This window comes from Carassius auratus, unplaced genomic scaffold, assembly GCF_003368295.1.
Source record: "Carassius auratus strain Wakin unplaced genomic scaffold, ASM336829v1 scaf_tig00004255, whole genome shotgun sequence".
Lineage (NCBI taxonomy): Eukaryota > Metazoa > Chordata > Actinopteri > Cypriniformes > Cyprinidae > Carassius > Carassius auratus.
Window position 1 is genome coordinate 17,855 of NW_020523586.1, and position 12,153 is coordinate 30,007.

Genomic DNA, 12,153 nt, shown 5'->3' on the forward strand with positions numbered 1-12,153 from the left:
CAGAAGGTCTGCACAATTTCATTTAGATGGTAATGTTCAGTTGCCAGTGCCTCCTACTTTGTAATTGTCCTTGTAATACACAGAGTATGTTTAAAAACACAAGATGTCTGTTTTGAATGAACACGATTTTGCTCTAACCAAAAAGAGTCCTTTAAATTAAAGTGAAAAACGGATGCAACTGCACTGAAGTAAATTGAGTTAACATCAGCCCAATAAGAAAATTCATGGCTTTTGCATATTCAATAAGCCCCTCTTATGCATGCAACACAAAGCAACAGCAGTCAACATCAGATTTCCTTGTTGATGTTTAAATATAAGAACTTCATAGGCAGAGGTGGGTAGTAACAAAGTACATTTAATCCATTTACTTGAGTAAATGTATTCAAGTAAAGAGTAAATATAAAAGTGGGTACTTTAACTTTGCTACACTGATTCTGTTCAAGGCCTTTGATCAAACATGTTGGCAAAATGGTCTGAATTGGTTCATGGATCTGTTTGAATGATTTGTTCATCTACACTTAATTGAAACCAAACCTGCAAATGCTACTGTTTGTCTACATTGAAGATCTTCATTAGTTGAACACCTGCGATTAACGATTCCACAGCTATCCATTCAATTTAATTTCATAGAAGTTATACCTTTGTAGTTGTGGTTACTAGATCTATTACGACTGTTATGATTAAAGTGCAATGTGAAATGAATGAAAAGTGTTGATTGTAGCATTACATTTACTTGCTTTAATTGTACATTTGCTTTAATACGTTGCATCAAATTTATTTTTTAAGCAGCGTTGAGCAATTTTGATACGTCACTACGAAGAACTGTTATGTGCACATACAGTACAGACCAAAAGTTTGGACACACCTTCTCATTCAAAGAGTTTTCTTTATTTTCATGACTATGAAAATTGTAGAGTCACACTGAAGGCATCAAGGGCTATTTGACCAAGAAGGAGAGAGAGTGATGGGGTGCTGCGCCAGATGACCTGGCCTCCACAGTCACCGGACCTGAACCCAATCGAGATGGTTTAGGGGTGAGCTGGACCGCAGACAGAAGGCAAAAGGGCCAACAAGTGCTAAGCATCTCTCGGGGGACTCCTTCAAGACTGTTGGAAGACCATTTCAGGTGACTACCTCTTGAAGCTCATCAAGAGAATGCCAAGAGTGTGCAAAGCAGTAATCAAAGCAAAAGGTGGCTACTTTGAAGAACCTACAATATGACATATTTTCAGTTGTTTCACACTTTCATAGTCACGAAAATAAAGAAAACTCTTTGAATGAAAAGGTGTGTCCAAACTGTTGGTCTGTACTGTACTCATTGACTAGTTCTGAATCTCTATTCACAAATGCTCTTATCAGCATAAACAATAAATTAAAGAACAGACGCAAAAGACTGATTTTGCAGTGTAAACAGCTTCAGTTATTATAAACAGAGTTTTAGTGAAAAGTGCATAATTCACATTTGACCAGAATTTTTTTTTTTTTTTTTTTACTTTTGTGCATTTGTTTGTTAAAAAATACAGGGAAAACAGCAATATAGTGACATTTTATTAAAATTTATAATAACTGATATTTATTTTAATATATTTTAAAATGTAATTTATTCCAGTGATGGCAAAACTAAATTTTCAGTCTTCAGGGTCACATAAACCTTCAGAAATCATTCTAATCTACCGTTTTGCTGTTCAACATTATTATCAGTGTTTAAAACAGTTGTGTTGAATAATATTTTTGTGGAAAATAGAACTATTCTTGGATGCACGCATGGCATGTATACCTGAGTTAAATGTGTTTAGATCTTCGTCCTCTTCATCCAGACAGAGAACAAGCTGTTCTTCAAAGACCTGACAAACAAGACGAGAAAAACACACTCATACACCACAATTCAGCCCTTTTCAAGAAGGAAAACAGACCGAAATAAGAACACGGGCATAAACATCTGTCCATTAGCAAACAGAAAAACACACATATGGCAGGTCTGAAGAAGACTAAGTGATCTATTATCGTGTTTCTGATTCCAGGAATTGACTGAGACACACTCACACACAAAAATAACTCCACTCACACTATCCACCAGGGCTTCATCCTCGATTCTCAGCTGGCTGTTCAAATCTGAGGAGCAGAAAAAAACAAATACAACACAAAAACAGATTTCCACTTGTACACAATTGCCAACTTGAGCACAAACAAGCCTTTCTGCTGGAAAACCAAGACACCTATCAAAAGGGTAAGCGGTGACAGGAAGTTTCTTCACATTAAGTTCACAGGGTCACAGAGACTGAACCCTGAGTTCCTGCTGTCAACACAACAAGCTGGCAATCTCTCTGTGTCTCTTTACAGCATTTACATCACGCCGTTCCTTCTTGATCTGTCAAACTATAGGCTGATTTTTTCTCTCATTTTGCCCTCTCTTACCCCTCCCAAACATTTAGTGTCTCTGTCTCTCGACCCACCCAGGAGGAATGTGTCTCCTCATACTGGACATGTTTGGGAAACCAGCCGGAGGTCCCTCACAAAGCCTGCTCTGTGTATGTGTGTGTATTAGTGTATGTGTACTCCTCATCCCACATTCTACCACAATGTCCTCCTGACTGAGCCAAATTCACCCAATGTACTCTAACAACCCTGCCAGACCTAACTCACAGTGACAGACAGAGAGAGAGAGAGAGAGAGAGAGAGAGAGAGAGAAAGTCGGGTGTGGGGAGAGCTGGGGTCAAGAAGAGGGAAAGGAACAAAAGACAAACAGAAAAAGAGAAAGTGGAATAACAGAAGGAGGATTGAGGTTAAGTGAGAGCCAGAAGAGAAGAAAATTTATCACATCAGCAGGATGAAACGTGATAAGACCTTGGCGAGAGCAAAATATAGAAACTAGTCATAAAATAAACCCAAGACAGGAGGACTAAAATAAAGTGAATAATAATAATAATAATAATATGGACAATATGGCCAGAAATGATCTTGTGGAGTTTGAATTCCCACCACACGGCTTAAATCTACTTTCCAGAAAGCCACAACTATAAATATTAGGTGTAATCCCAGACTGTTGCTGAATTTTTTTTAATAGTTCAGATTAAGTTTATTATTGCTAACAAGGGTAAAAAAAAAAAAAAAAAAAAACTGACAGACATTTTAGTGTGTATTGGGGTAAAATGCATAGAAATGAGCTCTGGCTTACCTGTGTCACATATATCAGATCTGTGTATGCTCTCTTCTGGCGGCTCACTCAGTCGTCCCACCTGTAACATATTAAACCGTCAGGTCTGATACAGAATCACATTTGCATTTGACATCAGTGGAATAACTGTTTGGAATGAAGTGGATTGCTGATCAAACTTTTTGGTTTGGGAATAATTCACATAATGGGTGTAATTAATCTGACTAAACATTGAAGCTTTCCCATGGATTTATACACATATGTTCTGGAAATCTAAAAAACACAAGGTCAACGAAGCATTTTAAAAATCTTATTTTTAAATGGACATATAATACATTCAAAAGTTTGGAGTCAGAAAGATTTTTTAAAGAAATTAATGCTTTTATTCTGCAAGGATGCAATAAATCAAAAAGTGAAAGGAATAAATTACATTTTAAAATACATTCAAATAAAAAAATGTGAGGATTGTTACAAATATTTTTTCACAATATAACTTTTTTTTACTGTATTTTTAATCAAATAAATGTCGTCTTCATGAGCATAAGAGACTTCTTTTAAAAATATTTAAAAGCCAATCCTAAACCTTTAAATGGTACAGTACATTTCCTTATTCAACGATGTCAAATTACTTATAAAAACAGTTTAAAGAAGCATCACAGGTACATGAGTTACAGCACTTGTAATCTCTAGTAATCTTGTTCTGTCTGCCAGCAGTTGTTATATGAGAAATACCAGTCTGCTGCTCAAAGCAATATCTGTAAACGATACTGTAAACTGCAATAAAAGTTTCCAAAGTCATGACTTTAGTCATTTATAGACTCATAAAACTCTGATTCACACATCATTCTCCTTTAACCTGCTATCAGAGGTTTATGATGAAAAATGAAGAGGGGGTGGACAGCTGAGAGGTACATTTCAAAAGGGGATTGTTTCACATGGAGAGTTGAAACACATTCTCTTCCATAACATATTGTAAGCATGTCAAATATTTAATCCATAATAAAATGAATATTATATCATATATTTACTCAGAATACACAGATCATTTTCTGTCAGTGGGGTCTAGATGATGCATTTACAGCATTTACCAGCAGAGGCTAACAAGTCTATGCTAACCAGCTGAACCATGGACATTTGATTTGAATCACCAGCAAATTGGGGCAGTGTTTGAAATTTGTATTTGAAAGCAATCTAAAAAAAACTGTCATCAGTTTTACTATAATGTTCTGTAATGGCACAGAAATTAATTAGTTTCCTTTTAACTGGTAAAACTTTATAAGAGCAAAAAGCAGAAATAATCAGAGAAGCTTATTGTGAAGCTTAGGCAAAAAAAGTTTTCTGTTCCTTATTTTTCCGTATTTCTCTGCTTTTTAGGCAGAGATGAAACAATGTCCAAGATTTATAGAGAGTCACTAACAATGAAAGTCAAAAAATTTAAACCAGACTGTTAAGGCTCATCTTAGGAGTTATCGTCTTCTGTCTTTATTGCTATAAATAACCACTACATTTAGGTAAAAATAATTTGATCCTCTCTGTTTTTGTTGTCTGTCTTTTCTCAGTCCCTCCTTTTGCAAACAATGACCATGCGATTTCCAAATTCTTTATATAGCTCTACTATAGACAGGAAAAAAAGAAAGCGTTTCCTTGAAGTTTGTGTTCAATGCAGACTCACCCTTGCAAGTGCATCTGGCTCTCGGCTCTTCTCTCTGTACAGCTGGATACTGTGCTGTGCATTTATATGTGTGCTGTTCTTCACAGTCAGACTAATAGATTCGGTGACAGGGCAGATACGAAGCTGGTTAGAGCCGTCTGTCCAAATCTGACACATCCACACTGGCCTCCACGCACTGCAACTCGAGGGACTGGTCATAACAAAGTCATAAGACACATGAAACTCAGCCCCTACTGTACACTGGATCAATGACTGAGGTGACACACCAGTTATTAAAGGAGCATTTTAACATGTAATCTAATTATAGTGTATTGTGTCAGGCAGGACAGAGTGACTCACTCTGTTAGAGCGCTGATGAGCGTCGGGTCTCCGTGCTTCTGAGCCAGCGTGAGAGGACTGTGGCCTTCCTTGTCAACTATGGGAACCATCCTCTGACCTTCAGACTCCTGGAAGAGGAAGTGACTGAGGTGGGGGAACCCCATATGTATGGCCACATGTAGAGGCGTTGCCCCGGAAAGGAGATCTAAAAGAGAAAGAGAACGATAAATAATCAAACTTGGGAAACTTTTTCCTATAGTAGATTTTTTTTTTATATTTACAAAATTTTTCTATTTATTTAATTTCACTGACAAATACAATAATATACACGAAGAAAAAAATCTAACTTTCCTTTTTTTTTTTTTTTTGAAAAATTAGTTCATAAAGTGTACAAGCATAAAAGTAATGTTGGTAGTGGTGGGCAATATGATCAAAACCTAAAACCAAAACTATGGATCACAATATAATTATTTTTGCTTTAAATAAGGTATTTACAATATCAAAATTTTGGTACCTTTGCAATTTCATAATTCTTGTCACCAGTATCAATATCACAAAAAACAATACTAGCCTAAATTTTAAAACTTATGAATAAAAAATAAAAAACTCAAGTTAACTGAATAAAACAGTGAGTAAATAAGAATAATAACCTTAATAGAAAAAGAACTACAGTAGAACAAATCAATGAGATATGCTACATACATTGTATAAAGTAATAGAATTTATTAAAACACTGCATATTCTACACGGTGTTAAATAAAGATATTTATTCTTATTAAAGTCACAAATTTACTCAATTTACTCGAGTGCAGTGAGTGATCTTTCTTTTTATTTTTGTTTGATTAACATGATGAATGACAAGACATCAGGAATATTAGACTGCTATCACTTTAAGAGCTGCCTGGATACAATATACTGTTACACATGTGTTTTCTTTCTCAGTTAATAGTGTCTAGCATTATATCACCCACCCCTATGTGTAAGCATGATATTGTAATTTGTAGAGAGTGTGTCATGCTTTTCAATGATGCACGGCAAAGTTCTCTTTAATTCCAACCCCATGTTTAGTCCATTAATCTTTTTTCACCATCAATAAATATTGTTCGTATTGAGGAATATACAGTATATTAAACCACACATCAATTTCTAATACTTTTTATATATTTAAATAATAATATTAATAAAATCTCCACAACTACAAGAAATCAGAACCCCATTTGGCATACAAGTCTAAAAGTTCTAAAATGCACACAAAATGTTGTTTTGTTGTTTGTATGCGAGCCCATCTGTTCTTTGTGCTCTGTGCAAACAAGCAGCAGACTGATAGGTATAATGCTGTCTAAAAAAGAAATGCCTTTGTTGACATCCACATTGATGGTTTAGAGTTCAAACAGAGAGCTAATCTCTGTGTGGTACACATCTGGTCATAAACATGCTGTAGGGTGACAAACACTTACAGCAAGCACTTTGCACATGGTCTCTATGAGGTGTATAATAAAGGGGTGTCAAAGACAGGGCCCAAGGGTTGAATATGGTCCATGGAGGAATCCAGTCAGCCTTTTAGAATATTTAAAGATTTTTTTTTATTCAATCTGGCCTACAAACTACAATGAATATGGCACCCTTTCTGTTTTCCTCTTCATTGTATAAGTGTTTCCCATAAGTGTGCATGAGCCTCAGATATAGAATGTGTTGAACCTGCTCATCAGGTTATAACGATACTCAGCAAACACAAATTTAAAATGATTTTCATCAAGTAGACTCATCATAAACAATCCATTCATCTTAGTATGAATTAAATTAGGGCGGGTCAGGACATAAAGAATCAAGTGGATAAAGCCTTGAATAGGTGTGGGATTATTTTCTTTGTCCTGGTTCAGTGGAACTGAGCACAAGTTACTGAGTGTTGACAGACAAACTAATGAGGGGACTCTAAACTACACCGGTGTGTTTGTAAAACACTGCACACACATGCGCAGTAATTGATTGAACAGATGTCTACGACTCTTTGCTTATGTTGATAGTGGTAGTCGAACTGCTGTTTTGATTTGTCAGCGAGGTAAGGCCACATTTCCATAGCCAAATCACACTGATCTCAGTTTTCTGCAAGCACGTCACTTATATATTTTGCAAGAAGTTGCAGAAACCGAACCAGTTATTTGGTTGAGAAATAAAGGATTGCTTCTGCTTGATTTTTGTTGGTGAAATTTCTAAAGTACAGCATGCTAAAGCGGTTTTTCTCAGCAAACTGTGCCAACAACAAAAGTTTTCAGGGGAACTAATTTAAAGGATTAGATAAACATATTCCTATCCAATAAGTGAACGTCCAGGGTTTTTTTATACACTTAAAAGAAGCAGTAACACTTGAGAGATAAATTGCTGTTACTTTCCCTGAGAACAACAAGAATGTTGGTAAAGAGTGCTGTCATTAATCAAAGCTGACACACTGTTCTTCAGACAAAGCAATGAAATGAACGCTAATTCAGCTGTGCAATTTACCGCAAACAATCGTTAGTGTTATGTAAGGGGCCCTGTGTGCTCTAGAGACATTCTTTAAATCTCTCTTCATTCTCACTGTTCAAGAAATTAGTTAATGTGCCATGATGGAACGAGCACTGTATCCATTCTCACTTAGACAGAACTCCAGACCATGACAACTTCTACACTACACTGTATTACACACACACACACACACACACACACACACACACACACATTTTTATACAAAACATCTATCTACTGTCCATATTAAAATATTGAACCTATATAGCATTAATGTTTTCATTCCAGAATATTCTGCATTGAACATTTTTCTTATTATCAATATGCATGTAAAGACCAATAGGAATTGTATTTATTTTTTGTAAGATTTCCTCATTCCGAAAAATCTCCTAATTCTACTGTAATTAAATGAAGCCAACATAAAGGAAAGAAGTAAATACACACAAATATATTTTAATGAATTATTTCAATATATCATTCAAACTGAACACTCCTATTAAAACGCTTTTAAAGAAACATAAATCATGTATGTGAAATAAAATATTCCATGAAAAAAGTTCCAGGAGTTAAACAGCTATAGCTGAAACTGTGCTCTGGCCAACAAGACTAGATAAATTATTGTGCACTATTTTAGTCTATATCGCTGTTTGTTAATATTGGCTGTCTGTCACATGAGCAGCATGTTCCTAACACTCATCCTGATAACTTGCTCTGACGCAACAGTGTTTCCTCAAATTGGAAATCCCCATTGCACAAAAAATAATAATAATAATGTAATATGTGGATTAAAAATCCCTAATGTTTTTTATTTTATTTTATTTTATCTTAATCTTTTATTTTTGTGTCAGCCATTCTCTCTCTCTCTCCCTCTCTCTCTCTCTCTCTCTCTCTCTCTCACACACACACACACACATATATATAAAATGCACAGATTCATTGGCTCAGGACCCTAAATTCATTCTCTTTAATAAGTCTAGCTTTTAAGTGAACCCAAAACACTATTACTTAGAGTTACTCAGTTGTAACTAAAGTGCTGTTGAACTGAATCCTGTGTTCCACTAACGAGCCATAACAAACATGGTGAAGAGCTCCATACATCTAAACCTGTCCAAAACAAAAGTTAGTTATACACCCACATGGCTAATGCAATCAGAATGTAATTCATACAGTTCATTCAAGCGGTTTCTTAAATGGCAATGGCACATCTGTAAAGATCACAAGAGGCTCTAAATGTTTCAGAAAGGTGATCTGTGTTTCCAAAACATAAATCACATGAATTTAATGGCAGCCTGGGGTATGGTGCTTAGAAGTGTACTTTCTTCTGATAACTAACTTGTTTGAAGACTTTGCCCACTCTATTTGTACATAATGTTCAGAATCTAGTGTAGTAGACAGGAATAAAATAAAGGTTAGCAGTAAAGACGAAGTGAAACTGACTGACCTTGCTTCTCCTGTCCAGCTTGGCTGTCCCATCCCAGAAAGTGCAAGTTAGCCAGGGCCTGTGTGATTTTTTCATCAACTGCACTGTGTTGTCCCACTGGATTAAACTCTGATGTTCCCGAGGCTTCTCTCTGGCTGAAATGCCCCTGTTCATAAATACTGAGCCCCTGTTCTGCTAGACTTCCCAATCGAAATGATTCCTTTGGATCGCAAACCCCATCAGTCACAGGCTGGCCAGTCTGGTCTAAATGGTTAGTCTCAGATGCAAACATTTTCTCTGGGCAGAATGTCCTTAGGATATCCTGATAGCTGCTGGACGTCAGGTTCACGAGCTGCTCTGCCACCTCTTGTGCCTCATCCCGTATGTACTCCAGAGAGAGCTCTCCTGAATTGCAGAGGACGCTGGTGGGACTCCTGCTGTCCCTCGAACAGCAGTAGACCTCCACAGATACTTTCTCTGGAACATCGTGGCCTTGATGGAGAAAAGGTGAAAAAGGTTCAAATATGTGAAATGATACCTCTTCCATCTGCTCATCATGAACTACATTTTGATCATGTTGTGTAAAACGCACTGTTTTTGCTTTATTTTGCTTGTTTCCCTCAACATTCCCCGACAGATGCTTGGTCTACTTTTTACATTTGGTCATGTTTGACCCTGTCTGTGAAATCCAGGCTAAAGTCTCAAAATCTTATTATGAGATAACAAGCATAAAAGTTTGATTTCGGCCATTAATTTCACTAGGATTTCAATCTTTGACATGGTCTTACTCAGTCAATATTAAATATATAAAGGTTATATTTTCACAGTATGTTCTTCATGTTTATGAAGAACGATTTTATGTAGAAAACAGTAAAACACAAAAAAATGACTTTAGCTGGGTTTTCACAGCCAGGGTCAGGTTTGTTTTTTTGTTTTTGTTTTTTGTTTTTTAGCTTTGTTTCACAGCATCTTAAACCAAAGGCTGCTGAAGGATGGACAAGTCTTGTAATATGTCTGAAAGACTAAAAACTAGGGTAATATTTGTACATCACAGTATTGTCTTGTGTTACGGTCTTGATTCAGGTCACATGGCAAAATACAAAAACAGGATGTTATGAACACTGGAACTTTATATTATAGGAAGAAATCAGGCACTGGCTCATTTTTGTTTTTACTGACACTTATAAAACGATCAGGTAACATAAGCTCATATTTCTATTTCATTATGTTTTAGGCCTGAACTGTTTCTTTCAGGTATCTGTTGCCTTCTGACTATTTGTTTCCATAGAAACACTTATTCATTACACCTCAACATATACAAACAAGCGCTACTATTGTACAGAACTATACTTTTCCATGTAAACAGGAAATCCCCTTACAGTCCTGTTCACACAAAGGACGGTGAGCATAAAGGTAACTATAACTATACAAAGTTTTAATAATCCTTCAAATTCTACGAAAATAATTAATACCACACCAGAACTATAATAATAACAACAACACAGAGCAACAATAGCACTGGAATAATTTTTCCAGCCAATATAGTTATCGTTATAGTTATCAATCTTGCAGGCCTTTACACATTCAAAGAAAATCATCGCTCTATAGACATCAATTACGCTCTGTGATTTATTTAGTGTCTCACCAGGCACAGTGAATTTAACTGAGCCTTGATCCTCGGCCCTGTGAGCTTTGGTTACATGGTGTAGGGACGAGCCCAGAAGGACCACAAAGTAGTCGGCTTCTTCCTGAACACCCGGCGACACCTGCAGCTTCACACAGACCTCCACCTGACCCTGGGAGAAAGACAATTACATCCACATTATGATACACACCATATGCCAGAATGAATTTGTCCAAAATATATATTTTTAAAGCCAAGACAAATCTTAAAAAAAAAAAAAAAATGGAACTTATTATTCAGGCAAATAAAGTTTAATGAAATTTTACATTAGTGAAGATGAAAATGAACCAAAACAGAGAGAAATAATGACAAAGAGAGAAGAACGACAGAGATTCTTGTTGTTTTTGTTAATATTAGCTTGCTAATGCTGTTAATATGATGTTTGGAACTGCAGTGGTGAAGTACACTGAAGACTGAGACCATATGAGAGTTGAGTTGGGTAATCCAGACCACCAATGTCTTTGATTTGGCAGAGTTTGATGAATAAGGAGGATATAAAAATGTTCTCTATTATCTCCAGCCATTTTCATTTGTTCACTGAATAATACTGGGCTCCTCTTCTACAGACTTATTTGCATGGATATTTGGTTATACCACAGCAAAGGACATAGCCAAATCATGATGTAAATTTAAAGCAAAAAAAAAAAAAAAGAAAGAAAGAAAAAAAAAAACCCGCCCACCCACACATCAGCCCAGCTCTTAAGGCCTTAGACTGAACCATGATTGTAACACAGAAAACTTAAGTAGTTACTGCAAAATGCTATTGGACATTTTGTGAAAAGGTGTACCTACTTAACCATATCCTTGGGACAAACTTGCACCCAGAAAGTCTTCTTGTAAAAACTGTATGAAAATAAAGTAAATGATGTTTTCTTTTAATTATTGTAAAAATGCAGAAAGTTTTCTGTTTAGGTTAGTACTAGGATGTTGGTTATAGTGTTAGGGTATAGCATTTATAACTAGCTGTATATACAAAAACAAACGGAGTCTCAATATTCAATATCCCCATCTATATCCCCATCTAGACAGCAAAGTAAACGTGTGTGTGTGTGTGTGTGTGTGTGTGTGTGTGTGTGTATAAGAGTGAGTGAGTGAGTGAGTGAGTGAGAGAGAGAGAGAGAGAGAGAGAGAGGGAGCTTTGGGCTGGGTCTTTCTGGTTTCAGATGCAGATGTTGCAGATCAACAGTACCGTCAGACTGACACTACGAGAGACAAATGGAAATGAACTGATTGTGCTGGTATTGAACCCGATTGTGAAGCAATTATTTTACTCTGAAATAAGATTCTAAAAGGAAGTGTAAACAAAGTTAAAGTACCAAGTGAAGTTCAAATATGGGAAACTAATAAAATGTTGTTTATTTCATATTGGGAGTCTTAACTGCTGATTTTTAGATTGTTTAAAC

At 36.1% G+C, this 12,153-nt stretch overlaps 1 pseudogene; it reads right to left on the reverse strand.

The window, feature by feature from the left end:
• LOC113070447 (rho guanine nucleotide exchange factor 28-like) overlaps positions 1 to 10,877 on the reverse strand; it is a 28,017-nt pseudogene extending 17,140 nt beyond the window's left edge.
• Between the last annotated feature and the right edge of the window lie 1,276 nt (positions 10,878 to 12,153).